This window comes from Triticum aestivum, chromosome 1A (genome assembly GCF_018294505.1).
Source record: "Triticum aestivum cultivar Chinese Spring chromosome 1A, IWGSC CS RefSeq v2.1, whole genome shotgun sequence".
NCBI lineage: Eukaryota > Viridiplantae > Streptophyta > Magnoliopsida > Poales > Poaceae > Triticum > Triticum aestivum.
This window is the reverse complement of record NC_057794.1, coordinates 353563996-353580555: the sequence shown is the minus strand read 5'-3', so window position 1 is coordinate 353580555 and position 16560 is coordinate 353563996.

Here is a 16560-nt window from a genome sequence, read left to right as displayed (position 1 = left end):
CCTGAGTATTCCGCGTGTGCAACTGTTTTGCACCCGTTGTATTTGAACGTAGAGCCTATCACACCCGATCATCACGTGGTGTCTCAGCACGAAGAACTTTCGCAATGGTGCATACTCAGGGAGAACACTTATACTTTGATAATTTAGTGAGGGATCATCTTATAATGCTACCGCCAATCAAAGCAAGATAAGATGCATAAAAGATAAACATCACATGCAATCAATATAAGTGATATGATATGGCCATCATCATCTTGTGCTTGTGATCTCCATCTTCGAAGCACCATCATGATCACCATGATCACCGGCGCAACACCTTGATCACCATCGTAGCATCGTTGTCATCTTGCCAAAACTTATGCTTCCACGACTATCGCTACCGCTTAGTGATAAAGTAAAGCACTACAGCGCAATTGCATTGCATACAATAAAGCGACAACCATATGGCTCCTGCCAGTTGCCGATAACTCGGTTACAAAACATGATCATCTCATACAATAAAATTTAGCATCATGTCTTGACCATATCACATCACAACATGCCGTGCAAAAACAAGTTAGACGTCCTCTACTTTGTTGTTGCAAGTTTTACGTGGCTGCTACGGGCTTTAGCAAGAACCGTTCTTACCTATGCATCAAAAACCACAACGATAGTTTGTCAAGTTGGTGCTGTTTTAACCTTCGCAAGGACCGGGTGTAGCCACACTCGGTTTAACTAAAGTTGGAGAAACTGACACCCGCCAGCCACCTGTGTGCAAAGCACGTCGGTAGAACCAGTCTCGCGTAAGCGTACGCGTAATGTCGACGGGCCGCTTCATCCAACAATACCACCGAACCAAAGTATGACATGCTGGTAAGCAGTATGACTTATATCGCCCACAACTCACTTGTGTTCTACTCGTGCATAACATCAACGCATAAAACCTGGCTCGGATGCCACTGTTGGGGAACATAGTAATTTCAAAAAAATTCCTACGCACACGCAAGATCATGGTGATGCATAGCAACAAGAGGGGAGAGTGTTGTCTACGTACCCTCGTAGACCAGAAGCAGAAGCATTAGCACAACGCGGTTGATGTAGTTGTACGTCTTCACGGCCCAACCGATCAAGCACCAAAACTACGGCACCTCCGAGTTCTAGCACACGTTCAGCTCGATGACGATCCCCGGACTCCGATCCAGCAAAGTGTCGGGGAAGAGTTCCGTCAGCACGACGGCTGGTGATGATCTTGATGTTCTACCGTCGCAGGTCTTCGCCTAAGCACTGCTACAATATTATCGAGGATTATGGTGGAGGGGGGCACCACACACGACTAAGAGAACGATCACGAAGATCAACTTGTGTGTCTAGAGGTGCCCCCCTGCCCCTGTATATAAAGGAGCAAGGGGGAGAGGCCGGCTGGCCCTTGGGGCGCGCCAAGGAGGGGGGAGTCCTCCTCCTAGTAGGAGTAGGACCCCCCTTTGCTAGTCCAACTAGGAAGAGAGAAGGGGGAAGGAAAGAGAGGGAGAGGGAGAGGGAAAGAGGGGCCGCGCCCCCTCCCCTAGTCCAATTCAGACTCCCCATGGGAGGGGGCGTGCCACCTCCTGGGCTGCTGCCCTCTCTCTCCTCTCAGGCCCACTAAGGTACAATACTTCCCCGGGGGGTTCCGGTAACCCTTCCGGCACTCCGGTTTTCTCCGAAATCACCCGAAACACTTCCGGTGTCCGAATATAGTCGTCCAATATATTGATCTTTATGTCTCGACCATTTCGAGACTCCTTGTCATGTCCGTGATCATATCCAAGACTCCGAACAATCTTCGGTACATCAAAATATATAAACTCATAATGAAACTGTCATCGTAACGTTAAGCATGCGGACCCTACGAGTTCGAGAATAATGTAGACATGACTAAGACACGTCTCCGATCAATAACCAATAGCGGAACCTGGATGCTCATATTGGCTCCTACATATTCTACGAAGATCTTTTATCGGTCAGACCGCATAACAACATACGTTGTTCCCTTTGTCATCAGTATGTTACTTGCCCGAGATTTGATCGTCGGTATCTCAATACCTAGTTCAATCTCATTACCGGGAAGTCTCTTTACTCGTTCCGTAATACATCATCCTGCAGCTAACTTATTAGTTGCAATGCTTGCAAGGCTTATGTGATGTGCATTACCGAGAGGGCCCAAAGATACCTCTCCGACAATCGGAGTGACAAATCCTAATCTCGAAATACGCCAACCCAACAAGTACCTTCGGAGACACCTGTAGAGCACCTTTATAATCACCCAGTTACGTTGTGACGTTTGGTAGCACACAAAGTGTTCCTCCGGTAAACGGAAGTTGCATGATCTCATAGTCATAGGAACATGTATAAGTCATGAAGAAAGCAATAGCATCAAATTAAACGATCAAGTGCTAAGCTAATGAAATGGGTCAAGTCAATCACATCATTCTCCTAATGATGTGATCCCATTAATCAAATGACAACTCATGTCTATGGCAAGGAAACTTAACCATCTTCGATCAACGAGCTAGTCAAGTAGAGGCATACTAGTGACACTATGTTTGTCTATGTATTCACACATGTATTATGTTTCCGGTTAATACAGTTCTAGCATGAATAATAAACATTTATCATGATATAAGGAAATAAATAATAACTTTATTATTGCCTCTAGGGCATATTTCCTTCAGTCTCCCACTTGCACTAGAGTCAATAATCTAGATTACACAGTAATTATTCTAACACCCATGGAGCCTCGGTGCTGATCATGTTTTGCTCGTGGAAGAGGCTTAGTCAGCGGGTCTGCAACGTTCAGATCCGCATGTATCTTGCAAATTTCTATGTCTCCCAGTTGGACTAAATCCCGAATGGAATTGAAGCGTCTCTTGATGTGCTTGGTTCTCTTGTGAAATCTGGATTCCTTTGCCAAGGCAATTGCACCAGTATTGTCACAAAAGATTTTCATTGGACCCGATGCACTAGGTATGACACCTAAATCGGATATAAACTCCTTCATCCAGACTCCTTCATTTGCTGCTTATGAAGCAGCTATGTACTCTGCTTCACATGTAGATTCCGCCACGACGCTTTGTCTTGAACTGCACCAACTGATAGCTCCTCCGTTTAGTAAAAATACGAATCCGGTTTGTGATTTAGAATCATCCGGATCAGTGTCAAAGCTTGCATCAACGTAACCATTTACGATGAGCTCTTTGTCACCTCCATATACGAGAAACATATCCTTAGTCCTTTTCAGGTATTTCAGGATGTTCTTGACCGCTGTCCAGTGATCCACTCCTGGATTACTTTGGTACCTCCCTGCTAGACTTATAGCAAGGCACACATCAGGTCTGGTACATAGCATTGCATACATGATAGAGCCTATGGCTGAAGCATAGGGAACATCTTTCATTTTCTCTCTATCTTCTGCGGTGGTCGGACATTGAGTCTTACTCAACTTCACACCTTGTAACACAGGCAAGAACCCTTCATTTGCTTGATCCATTTTGAACTTCTTCAAAACCTTGTCAAGGTATGTGCTTTGTGAAAGTCCAATTAAGCGTCTTGATCTATCTCTATAGATCTTAATGCCCAATATGTAAGCAGCTTCACCGAGGTCTTTCATTGAAAAACTCTTATTCAAGTATCCCTTTATGCTATCCAGAAATTCTATATTATTTCCAATCAATAATATGTCATCCACATATAATATCAGAAATGCTAGAGAGCTCCCGCTCACTTTCTTGTAAATACAGGCTTCTCCAAAAGTCTGTATAAAACCAAATGCTTTGATCACACTATCAAAGCGTTTATTCCAACTCCGAGAGGCTTGCACCAGTCCATAAATGGATCGCTGGAGCTTGCACACTTTGTTAGCTCCCTTTGGATCGACAAAACCTTCTGGTTGCATCATATACAACTCTTCTTCCAGAAATCCATTCAGGAATGCAGTTTTGACATCCATTTGCCAAATTTCATAATCATAAAATGCGGCAATTGCTAACATGATTCGGACAGACTTAAGCATCGCTACGGGTGAGAAGGTCTCATCGTAGTCAATCCCTTGAACTTGTCGAAAACCTTTTGCAACAAGTCGAGCTTTATAGACAGTAACATTACCGTCAGCGTCAGTCTTCTTCTTGAAGATCCATTTATTCTCAATTGCTTGCCGATCAACGGGCAAGTCAACCAAAGTCCACACTTTGTTCTCATACATGGATCCCATCTCAGATTTCATGGCTTCTAGCCATTTTGCGGAATCTAGGCTCACCATCGCTTCTTCATAGTTCGTAGGTTCATCATGATCTAGTAGCATGACTTCCAGAACAGGATTACCGTACCACTCTGGTGCGGATCTTACTCTGGTTGATCTACGAGGTTTGGTAGTAACTTGATCTGAAGTTTCATGATCATCATCATTAGCTTCCTCACTAATTGGTGTAAGTGTCGCAGAAACCGGTTTCTGTGATGTACTAATTTCCAATAAGGGAGCAGGTATAGTTACCTCGTCAAGTTCTACTTTTCTCCCACTCACTTCTTTCGAGAGAAACTCCTTCTCTAGAAAAACTCCGAATTTAGTAACAAAAGTCTTGCCTTCGGATCTGTGATAGAAGGTGTACCCAACAGTCTCCTTTGGGTATCCTATGAAGACACATTTCTACGATTTGGGTTCGAGCTTATCAGGTTGAAGCTTTTTCACATAAGCATCACAGCCCCAAACTTTTAGAAAGGACAACTTTGGTTTCTTGCCAAACCACAGTTCATAAGGCGTCGTCTCAACGGATTTCGATGGTGTCCTATTTAACGTGAATGCAGCCCTCTCTAAAGCATAACCCCAAAATGATAACGGTAAATCAGTAAGAGACATCATAGATCGCACCATATCTAATAAAGTACGATTACGATGTTCGGACACACCATTACGCCGTGGTGTTCCGGGTGGCGTGAGTTGCGAAACTATTCCGCATTGTTTCAAATGTAGACCAAACTCGTAACTCAAATATTCTCCTCCACGATCAGATCGTAGAAACTTTATTTTCTTGTTATGGATTTTCAACTTCACTCTGAAATTCTTTAAACTTTTCAAATGTTTCAGATTTATGTTTCATAAATTAGATATACCCATATCTGCTTAAATCATCTGTGAAGTTGAGAAAATAACGATATCCACCACGAGCCTCAACATTCATTGGACCACATACATCTGTATGTATGATTTCCAACAAATTCGTTGCTCTCTCCATAGTACCGGAGAACGGTGTTTTAGTCATCTTACCCATGAGGCACGGTTCGCAAGTACCAAGTGATTCATAATCAAGTGGTTCCAAAAGTCCATCAGTATGGAGTTTCTTCATGCGCTTTACACCGATATGACCTAAACGGCAGTGCCACAAATAAGTTGCACTATCATTATCAACTCTGCATCTTTTGATTTCAACATTATGAATATGTGTATCACTACTATCGAGATTCATCAAAAATAGACCACTCTTCAAGGGTGCATGACCATAAAAGATATTACTCATATAAATAGAACAACCATTATTCTCTGATTTAAATGAATAACCGTCTCGCATCAAACAAGATCCAGATATAATGTTCATGCTCAACGCTGGCACCAAATAACAATTATTTAGGTCTAATACTAATCTCGAAGGTAGATGTAGAGGTAGCGTGCCGACCGCGATCACATCGACTTTGGAACCATTTCCCACGCGCATCGTCACCTCGTCCTTAGCCAATCTTCGCTTGATCCGTAGCCCCTGTTTCGAGTTGCAAATGTTAGCAACAGAACCAGTATCAAATACCCAGGTGCTACTGCGAGCATTAGTAAGGTACACATCAATAACATGTATATCACATATACCTTTGTTCACTTTGCCATCCTTCTTATCCGCCAAATACTTGGGGCAGTTCTGCTTCCAGTGACCAGTCTGCTTGTAGTAGAAACACTCAGTTTCAGTCTTAGTTCCAGACTTGGGTTTCTTCTCCTGAGCAGCAACTTGTTTGCTGTTCTTCTTGAAGTTCCCTTTCTTCTTCCCTTTGCCCTTTTTCTTGAAACTGGTGGTCTTATTGACCATCAACACTTGATGCTCCTTCTTGATTTCTACCTCCGCGGCTTTTAGCATTGCAAAGAGCTCAGGAATAGTCTTATTCATCCCTTGCATATTATAGTTCATCATGAAGCTTTTGTAGCTTGGTGGCAGTGATTGAAGAACTCTGTCAATGACACTATCAACAGGAAGATTAACCCCCAGTTGAGTCAAGTGATTATGATACCCAGACATTTTGAGTATATGTTCACTGACAGAACTATTCTCCTCCATCTTGCAGCTATAGAACTTATTGGAGACTTCATATCTCTCAATCCGGGCATTTGCTTGAAATATTAACTTCAACTCCTGGAACATCTCATATGCTCCATGACGTTCAAAACGTCGTTGAAGACCCGGTTCTAAGCCGTAAAGCATGGCACACTGAACTATCGAGTAGTCATCAGCTTTGCTCTGCCAGACGTTCATAACATCTGGTGTTGCTCCTGCAGCAGGCTTGGCACTTAGCGGTGCTTCCAGGACGTAATTCTTCTATGCAGCAATGAGGATAATCCTCAAGTTACGGACCCAGTCCGTGTAATTGCTACCATCATCTTTCAACTTTGCTTTCTCAAGGAACGCATTAAAATTCAACGGAACAACAGCACGAGCCATCTATCTACAATCAAACATAGACAAGCAAGATACTATCAGGTACTAAGTTCATGATAAATTTAAGTTCAATTAATCATATTACTTAAGAACTCCCACTTAGAAAGATATCCCTCTAATCCTCTAAGTGATCACGTGATCCAAATCAACTAAACCATGTCCGATCATCACGTGAGATGGAGTAGTATCAATGGTGAACATCAATATGTTGATCATATCTACTATATGATTCACGCTCGACCTTTCGGTCTCCGTGTTCCGAGGCCATATCTGTTATATGCTAGGCTTGTCAAGTTAAACCTGAGTATTCCGCGTGTGCAACTGTTTTGCACCCGTTGTATTTGAACGTAGAGCCTATCACACCCGATCATCACATGGTGTCTCAGCACGAAGAACTTTCGCAACGGTGCATACTCAGGGAGAACACTTATACTTTGATAATTTAGTGAGGGATCATCTTATAATGCTACCGTCAATCAAAGCAAGATAAGATGCATAAAAGATAAACATCACATGCAATCAATATAAGTGATATGATATGGCCATCATCATCTTGTGCTTGTGATCTCCATCTTTGAAGCACCGTCATGATCACCATCGTCACCGGCGCAACACCTTGATCACCATCGTAGCATCGTTGTCATCTCACCAAAACTTATGCTTCCACGACTATCGCTACCGCTTAGTGATAAAATAAAGCACTACAGCGCAATTGCATTGCATACAATAAAGCGACAACCATATGGCTCCTGCCAGTTGCCGATAACTCGGTTACAAAACATGATCATCTCATACAATAAAATTTAGCATCATGTCTTGACCATATCACATCACAACATGCCCTGCAAAAACAAGTTAGACGTCCTCTACTTTGTTGTTGCAAGTTTTACGTGGCTGCTACGGGCTTTAGCAAGAACCGTTCTTACCTACGCATCAAAAACCACAACGATAGTTTGTCAAGTTGGTGTTGTTTTAACCTTCGCAAGGACCGGGCGTAGCCACACTCGGTTCAACTAAAGTTTGAGAAACTGACACCCGCCAGCCACCTGTGTGCAAAGCACGTCGGTAGAACCAGTCTCGCGTAAGCGTACGCGTAATGTCGGTCCGGGCCGCTTCATCCAACAATACCGCCGAACCAAAGTATGACATGCTGGTAAGCAGTATGACTTATATCGCCCACAACTCACTTGTGTTCTACTCGTGCATAACATCAACGCATAAAACCTGGCTCGGATGCCACTGTTGGGGAACGTAGTAATTTCAAAAAAATTCCTACGCACACGCAAGATCATGGTGATGCATAGCAACGAGAGGGGAGAGTGTTGTCTACATACTCTCGTAGACCGGAAGCAGAAGCATTAGCACAACGCGGTTGATGTAATCGTACGTCTTCACAGCCCAACCGGTCAAGCACCGAAACTATGACACCTCCGAGTTCTAGCACACGTTCAACTCGATGACGATCCCCGGACTCCGATCCAGCAAAGTGTCGGGGAAGAGTTCCGTCAGCACGACGGCTGGTGATGATCTTGATGTTCTACCGTCGCAGGGCTTCGCCTAAGCACCGCTACAATATTATCGAGGATTATGGTGGAGGGGGGCACCGCACACGACTAAGAGAACGATCATGAAGATCAACTTGTGTGTCTAGAGATGCCCCCTGCCCCTGTATATAAAGGAGCAAGGGGGAGAGGCCGGCCGGCCCTTGGGGCGCGCCAAGGAGGGGGGAGTCCTCCTCCTAGTAGGAGTAGGACCCCCCTTTCCTAGTCCAACTAGGAAGAGAGAAGGGGGAAGGAAAGAGAGGGAGAGGGAGAGGGAAAGAGGGGCCGCGCCCCCCTCCCCTAGTCCAATTCGGACTCCCCATGGGAGGGGGCACGCCACCTCCTGGGCTGCTGCCTTCTCTCTCCCCTCAGGCCCACTAAGGCCCAATACTTCCCCGGCGGGTTCCGGTAACCCTTCCGGCACTCCGGTTTTCTCCGAAATCACCTGAAACACTTCCGGTGTCCGAATATAGACGTCCAATATATCGATCTTTATGTCTCGACCATTTCGAGACTCCTCGTCATGTCCGTGATCATATCCGAGACTCCGAACAATCTTCGGTACATCAAAATATATAAACTCATAATGAAACTGTCATCGTAACGTTAAGCGTGCGGACTCTACGGGTTCGAGAATAATGTAGACATGACCGAGACACGTCTCTAGTCAATAACCAATAGCGGAACCTGGATGCTCATATTGGCTCCTACATATTCTACGAAGATCTTTTATCGGTCAGACCGCATAACAACATATGTTGTTCCCTTTGTCATCGGTATGTTACTTGCCCGAGATTTGATCGTCGGTATCTCAATACCTAGTTCAATCTCGTTACCGGCAAGTCTTTTTACTCGTTCCGTAATACATCATCCCGCAGCTAACTTATTAGTTGCAATTCTTGCAAGGCTTATGTGATGTGCATTACCGAGAGGGCCCAGAGATACCTCTCCCACAATCGGAGTGACGAATCCTAATCTCGAAATACGCCAACCCAACAAGTACCTTCGAAGACACCTGTAGAGCACCTTTATAATCACCCAGTTACGTTGTGATGTTTGGTAGCACACAAAGTGTTCCTTCGGTAAACGGAAGTTGCATAATCTCATGGTCATAGGAACATGTATAAGTCATGAAGAAAGCAATATCATCAAATTAAACGATCAAGTGCTAAGCTAACGAAATGGGTCAAGTCAATCACATCATTCTCCTAATGATGTGATCCCGTTAATCAAATGAAAACTCATGTCTATGGCAAGGAAACTTAACCATCTTCGATCAACAAGCTAGTCAAGTAGAGGCATACTAGTGACACTATGTTTGTCTATGTATTCACACATGTATTATGTTTCCGGTTAATACAATTCTAGCATGAATAATAAACATTTATCATGATATAAGGAAATAAATAATAACTTTATTATTGCCTCTAGGGCATATTTCCTTCAGTCTCCCACTTGCACTAGAGTCAATAATCTAGATTACACAGTAATGATTCTAACACCCATGGAGCCTCGGTGCTGATCATGTTTTGCTCGTGGAAGAGGCTTAGTCAGCGGGTCTGCAACATTCAGATCCGTATGTATCTTGCAAATTTCTATGTCTCCCACTTGGACTAAATCCCGAATGGAATTGAAGCGTCTCTTGATGTGCTTGGTTCTCTTGTGAAATCTGGATTCCTTTGCCAAGGCAATTGCACCAGTATTGTCACAAAAGATTTTCATTGGACCCGATGCACTAGGTATGATACCTAGATCGGATATGAACTCCTTCATCCAGACTCCTTCATTTGCTGCTTCCGAAGCAGCTATGTACTCTGCTTCACATGTAGATCCCGCCACGACGCTTTGTTTTGAACTGCACCAACTGACAGCTCCTCCGTTTAGTAAAAATACGTATCCGGTTTGCGATTTAGAATCGTCCGGATCAGTGTCAAAGCTTGCATCAACGTAACCATTTACGATGAGCTCTTTGTCACCTCCATATACGAGAAACATATCCTTAGTCCTTTTCAGGTATTTCAGGATGTTCTTGACCGTTGTCTAGTGATCCACTCCTGGATTACTTTGGTACCTCCCTGCTAGACTTATAGCAAGGCACACATCAGGTCTGGTACACAGCATTGCATACATGATAGAGCCTATGGCTGAAGCATAGGGAACATCTTTCATTTTCTCTCTATCTTCTGCGGTGGTCGGACATTGAGTCTTACTCAACTTCACACCTTGTAACACAGGCAAGAACCCTTTCTTTGCTTGATCCATTTTGAACTTCTTCAAAATCTTGTCAAGGTATGTGCTTTGTGAAAGTCCAATTAAGCGTCTTGATCTATCTCTATAGATCTTAATGCCCAATATGTAAGCAGCTTCACCGAGGTCTTTCATTGAAAAACTCTTATTCAAGTATCCCTTTATGCTATCCAGAAATTCTATATTATTTCCAATCAATAATATGTCATCCACATATAATATCAGAAATGCTACAGAGCTCCCACTCACTTTCTTGTAAATACAGGCTTCTCCAAAAGTCTGTATAAAACCAAATGCTTTGATCACACTATCAAAGCGTTTATTCCAACTCCGAGAGGCTTGCACCAGTCCATAAATGGATCGCTGGAGCTTGCACACTTTGTTAGCTCCCTTTGGATCGACAAAACCTTCTGGTTGCATCATATACAACTCTTCTTCCAGAAATCCATTAAGGAATGCAGTTTTGACATCCATTTGCCAAATTTCATAATCATAAAATGCGGCAATTGCTAACATGATTCGGACAGACTTAAGCATCGCTACGGGTGAGAAGGTCTCATCGTAGTCAATCCCTTGAACTTGTCGAAAACCTTTTGCAACAAGTCGAGCTTTATAGACAGTAACATTACCGTCAGCGTCAGTCTTCTTCTTGAAGATCCATTTATTCTCAATTGCTTGCCGATCAACGGGCAAGTCAACCAAAGTCCACACTTTGTTCTCATACATGGATCCCATCTCAGATTTCATGGCTTCTAGCCATTTTGCGGAATCTGGGCTCACCGTTGCTTCTTCATAGTTCGTAGGTTCATCATGATCTAGTAGCATGACTTCCAGAACAGGATTACCATACCACTCTGGTGCGGATCTTACTCTGGTTGATCTACGAGGTTTGGTAGTAACTTGATCTGAAGTTTCATGATCATCATCATTAGCTTCCTCACTAATTGGTGTAAGTGTCACAGAAACCGGTTTCTGTGATGTACTAATTTCCAATAAGGGACCAGGTATAGTTACCTCATCAAGTTCTACTTTTCTCCCACTCACTTCTTTCGAGAGAAACTCCTTCTCTAGAAAAACTCCGAATTTAGCAACAAAAGTCTTGCCTTTTGATCTGTGATAGAAGGTGTACCCAACAGTCTCCTTTGGGTATCCTATGAAGACACATTTCTCCGATTTGGGTTTGAGCTTATCAGGTTGAAGCTTTTTCACATAAGCATCGCAGCCCCAAACTTTTAGGAACGACAACTTTGGTTTCTTGCCAAACCACAGTTCATACAGCGTCGTCTCAACGGATTTCGATGGTGTCCTATTTAACGTGAATGCAGCCGTCTCTAAAGCATAACCCCAAAATGATAACGGTAAATCAGTAAGAGACATCATAGATCGCACCATATCTAATAAAGTACGATTACGACGTTCGGACACACCATTACGCCGTGGTGTTCCGGGTGGCGTGAGTTGCGAAACTATTCCGCATTGTTTCAAATGTAGACCAAACTCGTAACTCAAATATTCTCCTCCACGATCAGATCGTAGAAACTTTATTTTCTTGTTATGGATTTTCAACTTCACTCTGAAATTCTTTAAACTTTTCAAATGTTTCAGATTTATGTTTCATAAATTAGATATACCCATATCTGCTTAAATCATCTGTGAAGTTGAGAAAATAACGATATCCGCCACGAGCCTCAACATTCATTGGACCACATACATCTGTATGTATGATTTCCAACAAATCCGTTGCTCTCTCCATAGTACCGGAGAACGGTGTTTTAGTCATCTTACCCATGAGGCACGGTTCGCAAGTACCAAGTGATTCATAATCAAGTGGTTCCAAAAGTCCATCAGTATGGAGTTTCTTCATGCGCTTTACACCGATATGACCTAAACGGCAGTGCCACAAATAATTTGCACTATCATTATCAACTCTGCATCTTTTGATTTCAACATTATGAATATGTGTATCACTACTATCGAGATTCATCAAAAATAGACCACTCTTCAAGGATGCATGACCATAAAAGATATTACTCATATAAATAGAACAACCATTATTCTCTGATTTAAATGAATAACCGTCTCGCATCAAACAAGATCCAAATATAATGTTCATGCTCAACGCTGGCACCAAATAAAAATTATTTAGGTCTAATACTAATCTCGAAGGTAGATGTAGAGGTAGCGTGCCGACCGCGATCACATCGACTTTGGAACCATAGCCGATCTTTGCTTGATCCGTAGCCCCTGTTTTGAGTTGCAAATGTTAGCAACAGAACCAGTATCAAATACCCAGGTGCTACTGCGAGCATTAGTAAGGTACACATGAATAACATGTATATCACATATACCTTTGTTCACTTTGCCATCCTTCTTATCCGCCAAATACTTGGGGCAGTTCCGCTTCCAGTGACCAGTCTGCTTGTAGTAGAAACACTCAGTTTCAGGCTTAGGTCCAGACTTGGGTTTCTTCTCCTGAGCAGCAACTTGTTTGCTGTTCTTCTTCAAGTTCCCTTTCTTCTTTCCTTTGCCCTTTTTCTTGAAACTGGTGGTCTTATTGACCATCAACACTTGATGCTCCTTCTTGATTTCTATCTCCACGGCTTTTAGCATTGCGAAGAGCTCAGGAATAGTCTTATTCATCCCTTGCGTATTATAGTTCATCACGAAGCTTTTGTAGCTTGGTGGCAGTGATTGAGGAACTCTGTCAATGACACTATCAACAGGAAGATTAACCCCCAGTTGAGTTAAGTGATTATGATACCCAGACATTTTGAGTATATGTTTACTGACAAAACTATTCTCCTCCATCTTGCAGCTATAGAACTTATTGGAGACTTCATATCTCTCAATCCGGGCATTTGCTTGAAATATTAACTTCAACTCCTGGAACATCTCATATGCTCCATGACGTTCAAAACGTCGTTGAAGACCCGGTTCTAAGCCGTAAAGCATGGTACACTGAACTATCGAGTAGTCATCAGCTTTGCTCTGCCAGATGTTCATAACATCTGGTGTTGCTCCTGCAGCAGGCTTGGCACTTAGCGGTGCTTCTAGGACGTAATTCTTCTGTGCAGCAATGAGGATAATCCTCAAGTTACAGACCCAATCCGTGTAATTGCTACCATCATCTTTCAACTTTGCTTTCTCAAGGAACGCATCAAAATTCAACGGAACAACAGCACGAGCCATCTATCTACAATCAAACATAGACAAGCAAGATACTATCAGGTACTAAGTGCATGATAAATTTAAGTTCAATTAATCATATTACTTAAGAACTCCCTCTTAGAAAGATATCCCTCTAATCCTCTTAAAATTAAATTGATTAAAAGCTACAACTAATTTTTTTTGTTTTTCTTAAGGTTTATTAAACACACAAGAAGAGAGCATAAAAGGGAAATTAAACTAGCATGGATGATACAATGAAAAAGTATGAGCACCGACATCTAGCCATGAGTGTGTGAACATAAATGTAATGTCGGTGGGAAATACGTACTCCCCCAAGCTTAGGCTTTTGGCCTAATTTGTTCTATGGCCACGGCTGGCCTGGCGGATATCCATAATAGTAGCTGGGGTCGTACTGAGAAGAAGAAGAGGAAGACTCCGATTGCCACTGGCTGACAATCATCTCCGGATCCCACTGGTAATTAGACTGTCATGAAGGATCAACTTGTGGTTCCGACTCTGGCTCCTCGGCTGGTGCAGGGTTCCGGTAGGCGTGAATAGCCTTCAACGGAACAAGGTACATGCCTGAAGATAAATCAAACAAAGGAGTAGGCAGGGTAATAGTCTCAGGGTGATATTTATTAAAAAATAATTGATATTTAAGCTGTTCTTCCCTATTCTTAACAATAAAATCATGTGCCACCATACTTTTATAATCTAGATAAACACGAGGCAGCACCTTTTCTTCCTTCTCAAAATGCCTAATAGGTATGTTATAATGTGCAGCTAGGCGTGAAGCATAGATGCCTCCAAAGATGGCGCCCTTGGTACGGTTCAGACTTAACCGTTTGGCAATAATACCGCCCATACCAAAAGTGTTATCACTGTATAAACCGTGGAGCAGAATAATAATATCAGAGATACTAAGGTTTCCACAGTTTCCACGACCAATTAAGCAACGACTAGCAAATAATGCAAAGTAACGTAAAACAGGAAAATGTATGCTAGTGATTCGTGCATCGAAAACCTTCCTTGTTTTCCCTACAGTGATAGTATCAATAAACCCCTCCACATCATCATGATGTGGTTCTTCTGTCTTGCCCTCAAAAGGGACTAAACAAATCCGACAAAAATCATAAAGTGACATCTCCTTATGCTCATCATGTAAATGAAACTCCACCGTAGGTGGCGAGTTCCTAGAATGGAAATGAAAGTTTTGCACAAAGGTATTTGTGAGTAAGAGATACTTATCGCATTGGTCATGGAGGAAAGCGGTGAGGCCTGCATTCTTAGCCAACTCATGAAAATCTTCATAAATACCGGCTGCTCTCAAGAAATCATCGGAAGGCCATTCACACGCCCGAACCTCCGTGGTGCGTGGCAAATTATACTTAGGCTTCGGTGCCTTTTCCTTCGAGATTTGGCTCGATGATCCCCTCAATAGTCTCCTCATCATTTTCTAAAAAAATTCTAAAATTTTTAGTAACTTCAAAATAAAAGTAAAGCAAACTCAATAATATTGATAGCAACTACTCCTACAAGTGCCTAGGGCTTATATCATGCATCAAAACTACTTTTTTACCATATAAATTTGACATGCAAGCTCAAGAACAGGGTCACCTAAGCAGCAAAAATTTGCAATGAATAAAGCACTAGAACAAAAACTAATTGGACCAATGGAGGAGTCACATACCAAGGAACAATCTCCCCAAGCAGTTTTATGAGAGGTGCTTTGAGCAAGGAGATCGAAAATGGCAGCAAAACGAGCTTGGACTCGGGTTTAAGCTGGTTATTCATGTTTGTGGGAGGAAGAAGAAGTGTATGGGTGAAAGAATAAGTGGAGGAGGGCCACCGTGGGCCCACGAGGCAGGGGGCGCGCCCTCCACCCTCGTGGGCAGGTGGTTGACCCCCCTGCTGTGTTCTTAGTGCCAAATATTCTAGAAAAAATCATATTTAAATTTCAGGGCATTTGGAGCACTTTTATTTTCGAGATATTTTTATATTGCACTGATAATCAGATAACAGACAGAAAAATATTTATTTTTAATTTATTTAATATAAATAACAGAAAGTAAAAGTGGGGTACAGAAGGTTGTGCCTTCTAGTTTCATCCATCTCATGATCATCAAAAGGAATCCACTAACAAGGTTGATCAAGTCTTGTTAACGAACTCATTCCGAATAACATGGAATCGGAGAAATTTCGAATAACACTATGTTACCTCAACGGGGATATGCACATCCCCAATAATAAGAATATCATATTTCTTCTTGACAGTAGGAAGAGGAAATTCAAAACCTCCAAATATAATCGATGGAATTTTTCCAATAGAGTTGATACTATGAACTTGAGGTTGTTTCCTCGGAAAGTGTACCGTATGCTCATTGCCATTAACATGAAAAGTGACATTGCCTTTAGTGCAATCAATAATAGCCCCTACAGTATTCAAAAAGGGTCTTCCAAGAATAATAGACATACTATCGTTTTCGGGAATATCAAGAATAACAAAGTCCGTTAAAATAGTAATGTTTGCAACTACAACAGGCACATCCTCACAAATACCAACAGGTATAGCAGTTGATTTATCAGCCATTTGCAGAGATATTTCAATAGGTGTCAACTTATTCAAATCAAGTCTGCGATATAAAGAGAGAGGCATAACACTAACACCGCTCCAAGATCACATAAAGCAGTTTTAACATAATTTCTTTTAATGGAGCATGGTATAGTGGGTACTCCTGGATCTCCAAGTTTCTTTGGTATTCCACCCTTAAAAGTATAATTAGCAAGCATGGTGGAAATTTCAGCTTCCGGTATCTTTCTTTTATTTGTAATGATATCTTTCATGTACTTAGCATAAGGATTGGTTTTGAGCATATCAGTTAATCGCATACGCAAAAAGATAG